Source organism: Diabrotica virgifera, chromosome 4, assembly GCF_917563875.1.
Source record: "Diabrotica virgifera virgifera chromosome 4, PGI_DIABVI_V3a".
Classification (NCBI taxonomy): Eukaryota; Metazoa; Arthropoda; class Insecta; order Coleoptera; family Chrysomelidae; genus Diabrotica; species Diabrotica virgifera.
In genome coordinates this window covers 109,529,038-109,539,203 of record NC_065446.1, presented here as the reverse complement: position 1 = coordinate 109,539,203, position 10,166 = coordinate 109,529,038, and positions in this window count along the sequence as shown.

Here is a 10,166-nt window from a genome sequence, read left to right as displayed (position 1 = left end):
TTTCTAACTTATCTTCCAAACAAATACCTTCACCTTCCTCCTATCTTGAGCTAAGTAATCAAAAAATTGGCGAAAAAAGACCACGTTCTACTGACAGTAACTTTGTTTCACCTCAACTCCTATCACCCACTTCTACTTCACCTCCAATTCCTAACTCAATACTTCCACCTGAGACCTCATCAACTTCTATACAAAAACCTGCCAAAAAGAAAGCAAAAAAATCCAAATCAACTGATCATGACTGTTGCAAAATTAATCAAGAATCTCTCTCTATTATTATTAAACTATATGAAGATAACCCAGAATCCTTTTCACTTAATGTAACCCAACTTAGTGCATTTCTTGAAAACTCCTTTGGCACCAACGACCCTCTATCTGAAGCCATTAAATTTACCACTGATGTACCGTCCTTAATGAAAGACCTCGTCCTAATCCATACCAATGTCAAAGAAAGATCTTTAAAAAATCGTATAACTCGCCTTGTGAAGAAAATAAAGCAACAACTCTATTCCGATGAACTTGATTTCACTGAACTGCTCAATGACGATGGTAACACAACTGACTCCTCCATTCCTTCTCAAAATTAGTTACATTCAGTGTGATACAATGGAATTGCGATGGATTTTATCCTCGCCTAGAAAGAATTCAAAAGATTATTTCCTCCCATAACCCCGACATATTTTGTCTCCAGGAAACAAATTTTAAAACCGACCATCAAGGCAAACTTAAAAACTTTGAAGGATATCATCATATTCGCACAAACTGTACAAGAGCTAGCGGTGGTACATCAATATTTGTATCTAGTGATTTAAAGTCCTCCCTCCTGCCTTTAACTACAAATTTAGAAGCAGTGGCGGTTACTGCTTGGTGTCCAAACAAAATTACTATTTGCAGCATTTACATTCCTCCTGACCATCCCCTCAACGAAGAAGAGTTAGTCGACTTAATATTTCAACTTCCCCATCCGTACCTTCTTGTTGGTGACTTTAATGCCCATAACAGAATTTGGGGCTCACCCCATACTTTTGGTAAAGGCAAAGTTATAGAAAACGTTCTAAATTGTTTAGATACCTTTCTGTTAAATACTGGATCCAAAACCCACTTTAATATTTCATCAGGTTCATTCTCAGCCATTAATCTTAGCCTTTGTGATCCCAAAATTGCACCTTCTCTCTCCTGGGAAGTTCTTGATGATCTTCATGATAGCAACCACTTTCCCATCATTATATCTAGCTCCTCCTATAAGGAAACCACTACTAGAAATTTCTGGAACATTAAAAACGCTAATTGGTCAGAATTTACTTCAACAACCGATATATTATTATCTTCCTTAACTATTTCTGAGGATATTAACATAACTCTAAATATTTTTAACGAATGCTTACTCACTGCTGCCGAATCTCATATCGGTAAAAAAACCATCTCGTCTACGCACAAAATGGTTCCCTGGTGGAACGCAGATTGTAGTAATGCCATTCGTTTATCCAAAAATGCTTTAAATAGATATCGACGAAATAAAACCCCTCAAAATCTTCTTTTACACAAACAACTTAAAGCCAAAGCCAAATTCATTATCAAACAAAGCAAACGATCTTCATGGCAAAATTACACTTCCTCTCTAAGACACGATACAAACCTCACTCAAATATGGAAGAAAATTTCACAAATCCAAGGCAATAAAACTAACTTTAAGATTCCTCACCTAACTGTCAACAATTCAGTTATCTCTGATAGCCAAGTAATTTCCGACACACTCGCAAATTATTTCGAAGAAATTCAATAAAAGTAATACGGTTTCCGCTCCCAGTTATTTTCACTCTAAATTTTTCTCCACATCCTTATCAACTACAAATGATGTTATGTTTATCTACGCCCCCTTTACCCTTCATGAACTAAAATTTGCTTTATCTACATGTAGAAAATCTGCTGCTGAACCCGATGACATCCCTTATATCTTTTTAAAAAATATCTCCAATACATCTCTCTCCAAACTCCTCGAAATTTATAATCTTATCTGGAAAACACATAAATTCCCAGACATTTGGCGCAATTCTATAATTATTCCAATTAAAAAGCCTGATCAATCCTCCGTAACTCCTAAATCATTTCGTCCAATATCTCTCACTTGTACCACTTGCAAACTTCTTGAAAAAATGATAAATAAAAGACTCACTTGGTTTCTTGAGAAACATAATATTCTTCCTGAAGCTCAATCCGGTTTCCACCGTCACCGATCTACTCTTGATAACCTTGTTCTTCTTCAAACACACATATCTCAAGCAATCAATAATCATCAAGATGTCGTAGCAACTATATTTGACATTGAAGGAGCTTTTGATTCAATCTCTAGAAATGCAATAATTGACAAATTATCCTACTATAATTTGGATGGTAACATTCTCTCATTTATAAAAAACTTTCTAACTGGAAGAATCTTTAAAGTCCTTGTCAACGGTAAGCTTTCTCAATCTCTTCCTCAGAATCAAGGTGTCCCTCAAGGATCTGTATTAAGTTTAACTCTATTCATTCTTGCAGTCAACGAGTTATGCAAGTCATTTCCTGCTCCCATAAAATATGTTCAATACGCTGATGACCTAATCATTTACTGTCATGGTAAATCTGTTCCCATCACATGTAAACTTTTACAAGGTGCTGTAAATCTTCTTCAAGATAGATCTAATAAACTAGGATTATCACTATCTCAAAGTAAATCCAAATTAATAAAATTTTCCAGAAGGACCTCCACTTCCGTGCCCCAAATTTTATTCAACGATTCCCCTCTATCTGTTGTTAATGAGTGTAAAATTCTAGGTATGATATTTGACTCCAGGTTAAATTGGAAAAATCACATCCATGAACTTAAAACTAATTGTTTTAAAAGATTGAACGTTCTAAAAACCCTTAGTCATCTTCATTGGGGTGCCGATGAAACTACTTTATTAAGAGTCTATAAAGCTCTCATCCGATCTAAGCTCGACTACGGAAGCTTTATCTACTGCTCAGCCTCTAAATCTGACATAGATTTATTAAACTCTGTTCATAATTTCGCACTTCGTTTATGCCTTGGTGCCTTTCGCTCCAGTCCTATCGACAGTATATACCGTGAATCTAATGAACCTCCTCTCACCCTAAGACGGCAATCTCTTCTTCTTTCATATACTGCATCAACATCCGCAAATCCCTTTAATCCCGTCCATTCTCTAATTACCACATCCAATACCTCTTCTTCTACTAACAATGTTCAACATGTTACAATAAAACCTATACCTCAATTAATTACTCCACTACTTAAAAATATTGACCTCCGGTTGACTAGTTCATTTCCTATTCCTTCTCTTCCCCCCTGGACTAAACATCTTCCTTCAATAGACATCTCCCTCACCATCTTTAACAAACATGAATCACCCAACAGTCTTGTAAGGAAAGCATTTTTAGAAATCATACAAAAAAAATCATATGATTTAATTCTGTTTACCGATGCTTCTAAAACTACCACTGGTGTTGGCTGTGCTGTCACCACTAAACATGAACTTGTAAGATCTTCTCGGCTACCTTCAACATATAGCGTTTACACAGGTGAACTATATAGTATTCTGTTGGCATTTCAATGCATCTCCCATCAAAACAGACATGTTGCCATTTGTACGGATTCCCTTTCATCTATCCATTCAATCAATACAATTTTTACTGACCATCCATTGGTTCAAAACATTCATGACATCTTCCAAAATCTCTCTGCTCAAGATGTAACAGTCTCTCTCATATGGCTACCTTCTCATACTGGAATTACTGGTAATGAAACAGCAGATCATTTTGCCAAAGAAGCTACCAACCTCAATACCGGAATAACTACAATTCAACTAGCTAGCGATCTCAAACTCGTTTTCAAAAAGTCCGTAAATGATGCCTGGCAAAACTTATGGCAACAAAGTAAAACAACTCTACACGAACTCCAATCATATATTGGTCATTTCTCCTTGGACTTTCTAACTAGAAGAGAAGCATCGATTATTAGAAGACTCCGAATTAACCACACCAAACTTACCCATGGTTTCTTGATGTCCTCAGAAACTCGTCCAACTTGCCTCGATTGCAATGTTTTCCTGACTGTGAAACACGTCCTCACCGAATGTAACTCTTTCACCAACCTGTATACATTACTTGATATGAAACCTACTGTTAAAGTAATGCTCAACAGCCCTACAGAGATCATGAAAACTATATCGTTTTTAAAAACTACTCAGCTATACAAGAAGATTTAATACCATAGTCATTAGTTAAAGTTATATAATTATTATATGTTTTCGTTATTTAATTATGTATTTAATGTTAGTGTTCTTGTACCAATGGCCATAGTTGTCGAGGTACTTTATGTAAATAAAAAAAAAATCTTCAAATTACTTTACGTCTTTTAGATTCATTTTCGGCAAATAGGGGAGTGCAATTAGAATGAAAAGATACAATGTTTCGGAAAAAATCAAACAAGGTTATATTTTTCTTAAACTTTTTTTGTTAGTTTATAAATATGTTAAAGTAAAAAGTTCTACTCACCAATTTCGCCGCTAATTGTTTATTAATTGTTTAAACAATAACAATTGTTTTGTATAAATAATGTTAAGAATATGGGTGAATTCAATATTTTATTTTGATAAGAAATGTTTTTATTTTAGTTTTGATTATGCTGAACCCGAATCTGACAATACAATTTGCAAATTCAAAATGGCGGATTAAAAATGGCGGATTTTTTCCTAAAAATCCTTAAAAAGTAGTTGTAAAATCCGAATTATTTTATAAAACGTGTTTGTTTACATATATGTGGATATTTTTGAGAGATTTCTGAACCTGAATCAAATTTTGATAATTTAAATTATAAAATGGCAGGTAAAAAATGGCGGATAACTGAAAAAATAGTTGTAAAATCATAATTTTTTTACAAAATGTGTTTATTTCTACATATATTTATTTTTGAGAGCTTTGATAAACCTAACTTAAATGTTAACATTATAAACTATAAAATGGCGGATCAAAAATGCGGATTTTCTAAAAAGAACATAAAAAAGAACATTTTCGTACTTCCGGGCCTAAAGTGACAACTTCACTCCCTTGTGACAGGTACTAAAGTGTCACATTTAATCCCTCCGGGATTAAATATTGACGAAACTCCCGGAACGATTAAATCACAAACAAACGAATTTAAGGGATATTTTATTGAAAAATATTGATTTCTTAAAATTTCTGAATATAAACAAATTTCCAAATTTACCTTAAGCATTAAATATTTATCATCCGGAGCCTCCCGTAAGAACTGATCTACCTGCTCAGACGTGAGAATTCTTGACTTCTTTGGCTTAAATCCCTCATTTCTTCTCTTCAAAAAAGCTAATAATTTTGGAAATTTACTTATATCAATATCTTCTCTAATGTTAATAACCGATTTCAGCATTGAGTAATGTGCCCAGAGAGTTGAGGCACAAACCGCTTTTGATTTATCATCGAAGTAGACTAACAGCGCATTTTCAGTAGGTTGTCTCACATTTTTTAAGCGGCACCACTTTTTAAAAGCATCGTACTGCTGCTCGTATAGTTTTCTAGATTTCGGTGGTAACAATTCTTCACCTACTTCGGCTGCTCTTTTATCAATATCAGATACACCTTCTTCACTCATGATACCAATAATTATCAATAACAATGTTTCTTTACAATGACACTAGTAATGACAATGTTTCTAAATTATAACTGTCACAACGCAATGTTACTATGGTAACTTATTTTAAAGACAGTTTATTAAATGAGTTGAAGAGAGAAAAAACTGATTGAAATTATTGAAATAATTAATAAAATCATACCGGAAGTACGAAAAGTATCGTATATACCTTGCGACTGAAGTACATTTAATCCTTCAGGTAAATTATGGCCCTCCCTGCGGTCGGGCCATAAACTTTACCTTCAGGATTAAATGTACTACTTCAGTCCCGCGGTATATAATGTACTATTTTCTAAAACATTTATTGTCTTTATTTTTAACAGGTTGTTGAATCTGAATTAAAGATTAGAAATTTAAATTTCAAAATGGCGTATCCAAAATAGCGGATATTTAAATGAAAAACAAGTAGAGTCAAATCAAACAAATATGGAATTTCATTCTTAAAAAAAAAGATAAACAAATAATTTTCACAATAATATTAAAAATTAAAATGTATTAGAAAGAATATTAAAAAAAAAACAAATTTTCGATTAGAACGATATAATTAGATATTGGAACATAGTTTTTAATTCCAAACAACTTTTCTTTATAAAAATTTTCGATATTGTGAAATATAAAGGTACTTTACTCTTGAGTGAAATTCATATTTTTTGACATACCTCGTACAAAATTAACACAATTTCATATTTGATGGTTGCATCTTATGTTATATACGAAGCAGAGTATTTTATAAAGAATAACTTTTTTTCGTAAAACTGATATTAAAAAAGTTATCAATAGGTTCCAAGTTACGCAGGCATACTGTATAAGAGCTAAAGAAAAATTTTTTTGTTGAATATTTATTATTGTTGAAGCTTATTATTAAATGTATTTTAGGTAAGTTTTACAGAAAAAAGTTTTGATCACTCTGTATATACATTTTTTCAGCTAGTAATTTTCGGTTTTTGTATTACATTTTTGTTATCTTTCTTAATTTTCTCAAAAAGAAATTGTTTATTTCATTTTTAAACTAAAATAATTTAGTGATTTTTAAAGATTACATCCCAAGCTTTAAAAAAATAGCAAAAATTTTTTATTAAATTTATTCAAACTTGAGTAATACCGTCTTAAAGTGATGGGAATTCTGTAAAACTACGAAGTTTTCAAAAATTACATTTTTTGAGACATCGTATTATTTGAATTATATTTTTGTGTTTTTTTTTTGAATAAAACATCGTTTAGTAAGATTATTGAGAGGTAAGTTGTGCAAATTTGAGAGTTTTATAAGTAAAATTGTATTAGTTACACATTTTTAAATAATTTTTAAACAAAATTCATGTAAGGCTCACTTTCCGCCCACACCGTACTTATGTCCATACATTTTATTTCTTTATATTACAACCATAAGATAGCTTATTTCATCTTCTTTCATGTCCAATTTGTAAAAGTTCTTTTGATCCATTAGTTAAAGAATTACGTTAAAAAAACTCAACCGTGCAATTCTTCCAACGCTAATTTACACTGCGCCAATGTGTGTGAGAAGGGTGACTTTAGCGTTATAAATAAAAAATTACAGAAGCTAGAGATTTAATTTTAGAAAAATCTTTATATAAGGTTTTTTTTGTAAAATTTTTTGAATTTTTCAATGGTCAAGTCAGTTTTTTTCTAAAAATTATATTTTTGTAGTTATTTAAAAAAAACATCTAATTTCGCTGTTCATTTGTTTAATAAAAAATGAAGCACCCACTTCTCGAGTAGAACTTTTTGATATGCTGTTTATTAAACATTTCTTAATGAAATTACAAAAAGTTTTATCTTGTTTGATTTTTTCCGAAGTGAAAATCTAAATGCACTCCCCTAAAAATACAAAAAAATATTGTTTTTAAAAGCCCGGGATAATTAATAGTTAACATTTATTTGCGATAATGAAGCAAATTCTTATTGATATGCAAATTTCTCATAAAATGGTGTACGTAGTAAATACTGCGAATGAGCGTTTGACCTTGAACTTGCTATCTCTTTTTATTTTTTGTATCTTACAATGAGCTGACGTGAAATAATGGTTCTCACAGGAAAGGTCAGGATTCCATAGATACATAATTTTCCATGACATCAGAACGTCACTCGTTTATAAAATTTTTACAGTATCTAAACAATAAACAATATGTAATATATTTACAAAAAATTGCGCTTATTTCATTATTTGTATGTTTTAAAATCTATTGCCAAAAAGGTGTATATTGTAAAAACGCTATTTATTATTGGACTTCTAATAAGTATTTATTCTCTTTGAAGGTCAATAAAATTTTGAACTTCTTCTTCTTCATGTACCATGTCCTTTCAGAATGTTGGTTACGATCATAGCTATCTTAATTTTATTCACTGCCACCCTAAATAGCATTGATATTTTATATAACAGGGCTTCCCAAACTGTGCGTCGCGACTCCCTGGGGCGTCGCGGCGTTGTCCCAGGGGCGTCGCGTGTCATCGCGGATTTTTAATACAGAAAATATACTTATATTTGATTTTAAACGTGTATGAGATAGGTATATGTATTAATAAATAAATCAAATAAAAAATATAAAATCAAGTCGATAGACCCTTGAATTATCCGAAATTATTCAAAAAATTGTTCATCGTAGTCACGACATGGGACATGGCAGAAGAAATTAATGAGCAAATTGTGGGGAAACTTTCAGGTTTATCTGCCATTCAACTGGACGAGGCGACTCTGATGCTCAATTGATATGTTATGTACGGTACATACAACCATACAAGAAACAAATATATGTGAGGATTTGTTATTTTGCAGAAAAATGTGTGAAAGTTGTAAGGCTACTGATTTATTCAAGATTTTAAACTCGTATATTATGACTGAAAATAATATTAACTGGGATAACTGTGTAGGCGTGTGTACGGATGGTGCCCGAGCGATGTCTGGACAGTATGGAGGACTACAAGCTGTCATCAAAACCAAGGCTCCAAGTGTAAAATGGACACATTGTCTCATACATAGAGAGGCCTTAGCAGCAAAGAACATTACACCTGACTTAAGTGTTGTGATTAATAGCATTATTAAAAGGGTGAACTTTGTGAAGATGTGGGGGTCGAGCACTCCTCTTTAATTTATTATTGAAAATTTCGTTGGTTGTCCAAAGGCAACGTACTCGCACGTGTATCCTGCAATTGGCAGATAAAATTACTAAGTTATACAAGAAGTTGCTCTTATGGAAGAGAAAATTAGAAGATCAAGAAATTGACTGTTTTCCTGCTTTACAAGGTATTCTACACGAAAAATCGATAGTAATCCTCGATCCCTCTTTAAAAAATATGTTTACACAACACATGTTATCATTGAGATTGAGCGAACTCTTTGAGAAATATTTTCCCGAAGATCTGGAGTAATATCACTAAGACCCTTTTCAGTCGTCCACACTGAATTTTGAATTCAGAAAAATTGTTTGAATTTTGGAGCTCAGTTTCTCATGAATATCATGCCATCAGCACTGCTGAATTAAAGGTTTTATTGTTATTTGTGACTTCGTACTTGTGCGAAACGCGCTTTTCTGCAGTTGCAGTAGTTAAAAACAAGTACAGGTCAAACATAAACTTACAAAAAGGAATGTGAGTGGTAATTTCCAAACTGGAGCCCCATTTTCATAAGCTGCGCTCAAAAAACCAAGCACATCACACACATTAACCAGCCAGTTACATAAACAAATATCCCTTTTTATTTTTGTGCCTATGTCTTGATTTCGTTCTTAATTTCTAGTAAAAATTATAAACTTTCAAATTGTGTTTTTGTCATAACTATAACCTGTTGCTAGGCTAGTACTAAAATTGGTAAGTATTATTGGGGGTTGTGTTGAGGGGCGTCGCAAAAAAATAGCAGAGTCCCAAAGGCGTCCTAGTACGAATAAGTTTGGGAAGCCCTTATTATTTGTATGTTTTAAAATCTATTGCCAAAAAGGTGTATATTGTAAAAACGCTATTTATTAGTGGACTTCTAATAAGTATTTATTCTCTTTGAAGATCAATAAAATTTTGAACTTCTTCTTCTTCATGTACCATGTCCTTTCAGAATGTTGGTTACGATCATAGCTATCTTAATTTTATTCACTGCCACCCTAAATAGCATGCTTGTTATTTTATATAACATACTTCACACATCACCAATGTCGCAAGTTCTTCAACCATGAGGTTCTTCTTCGTCCTGGACTGCGATTGCCTGCTATTTTTCCTTGCATAATTTTTTGCAGCAACCTATATTTTGGACCTCTCATTACATGTCCGAAATACTCAAGCTTTCTCTGCTTGATGCTTTTTATAATCTCAGTAGTCTTGCTGAGGCGTTCTTGTATTCTGCACCGAGAGAAAAAAAATCTTGACATAAAGAAACTTTATTAATATTTAAGAAAGATCGACTTGGCATGTTGCCTAAGAAATATATCTTTGTATGTAAGATATAATTTTCTAAAATATT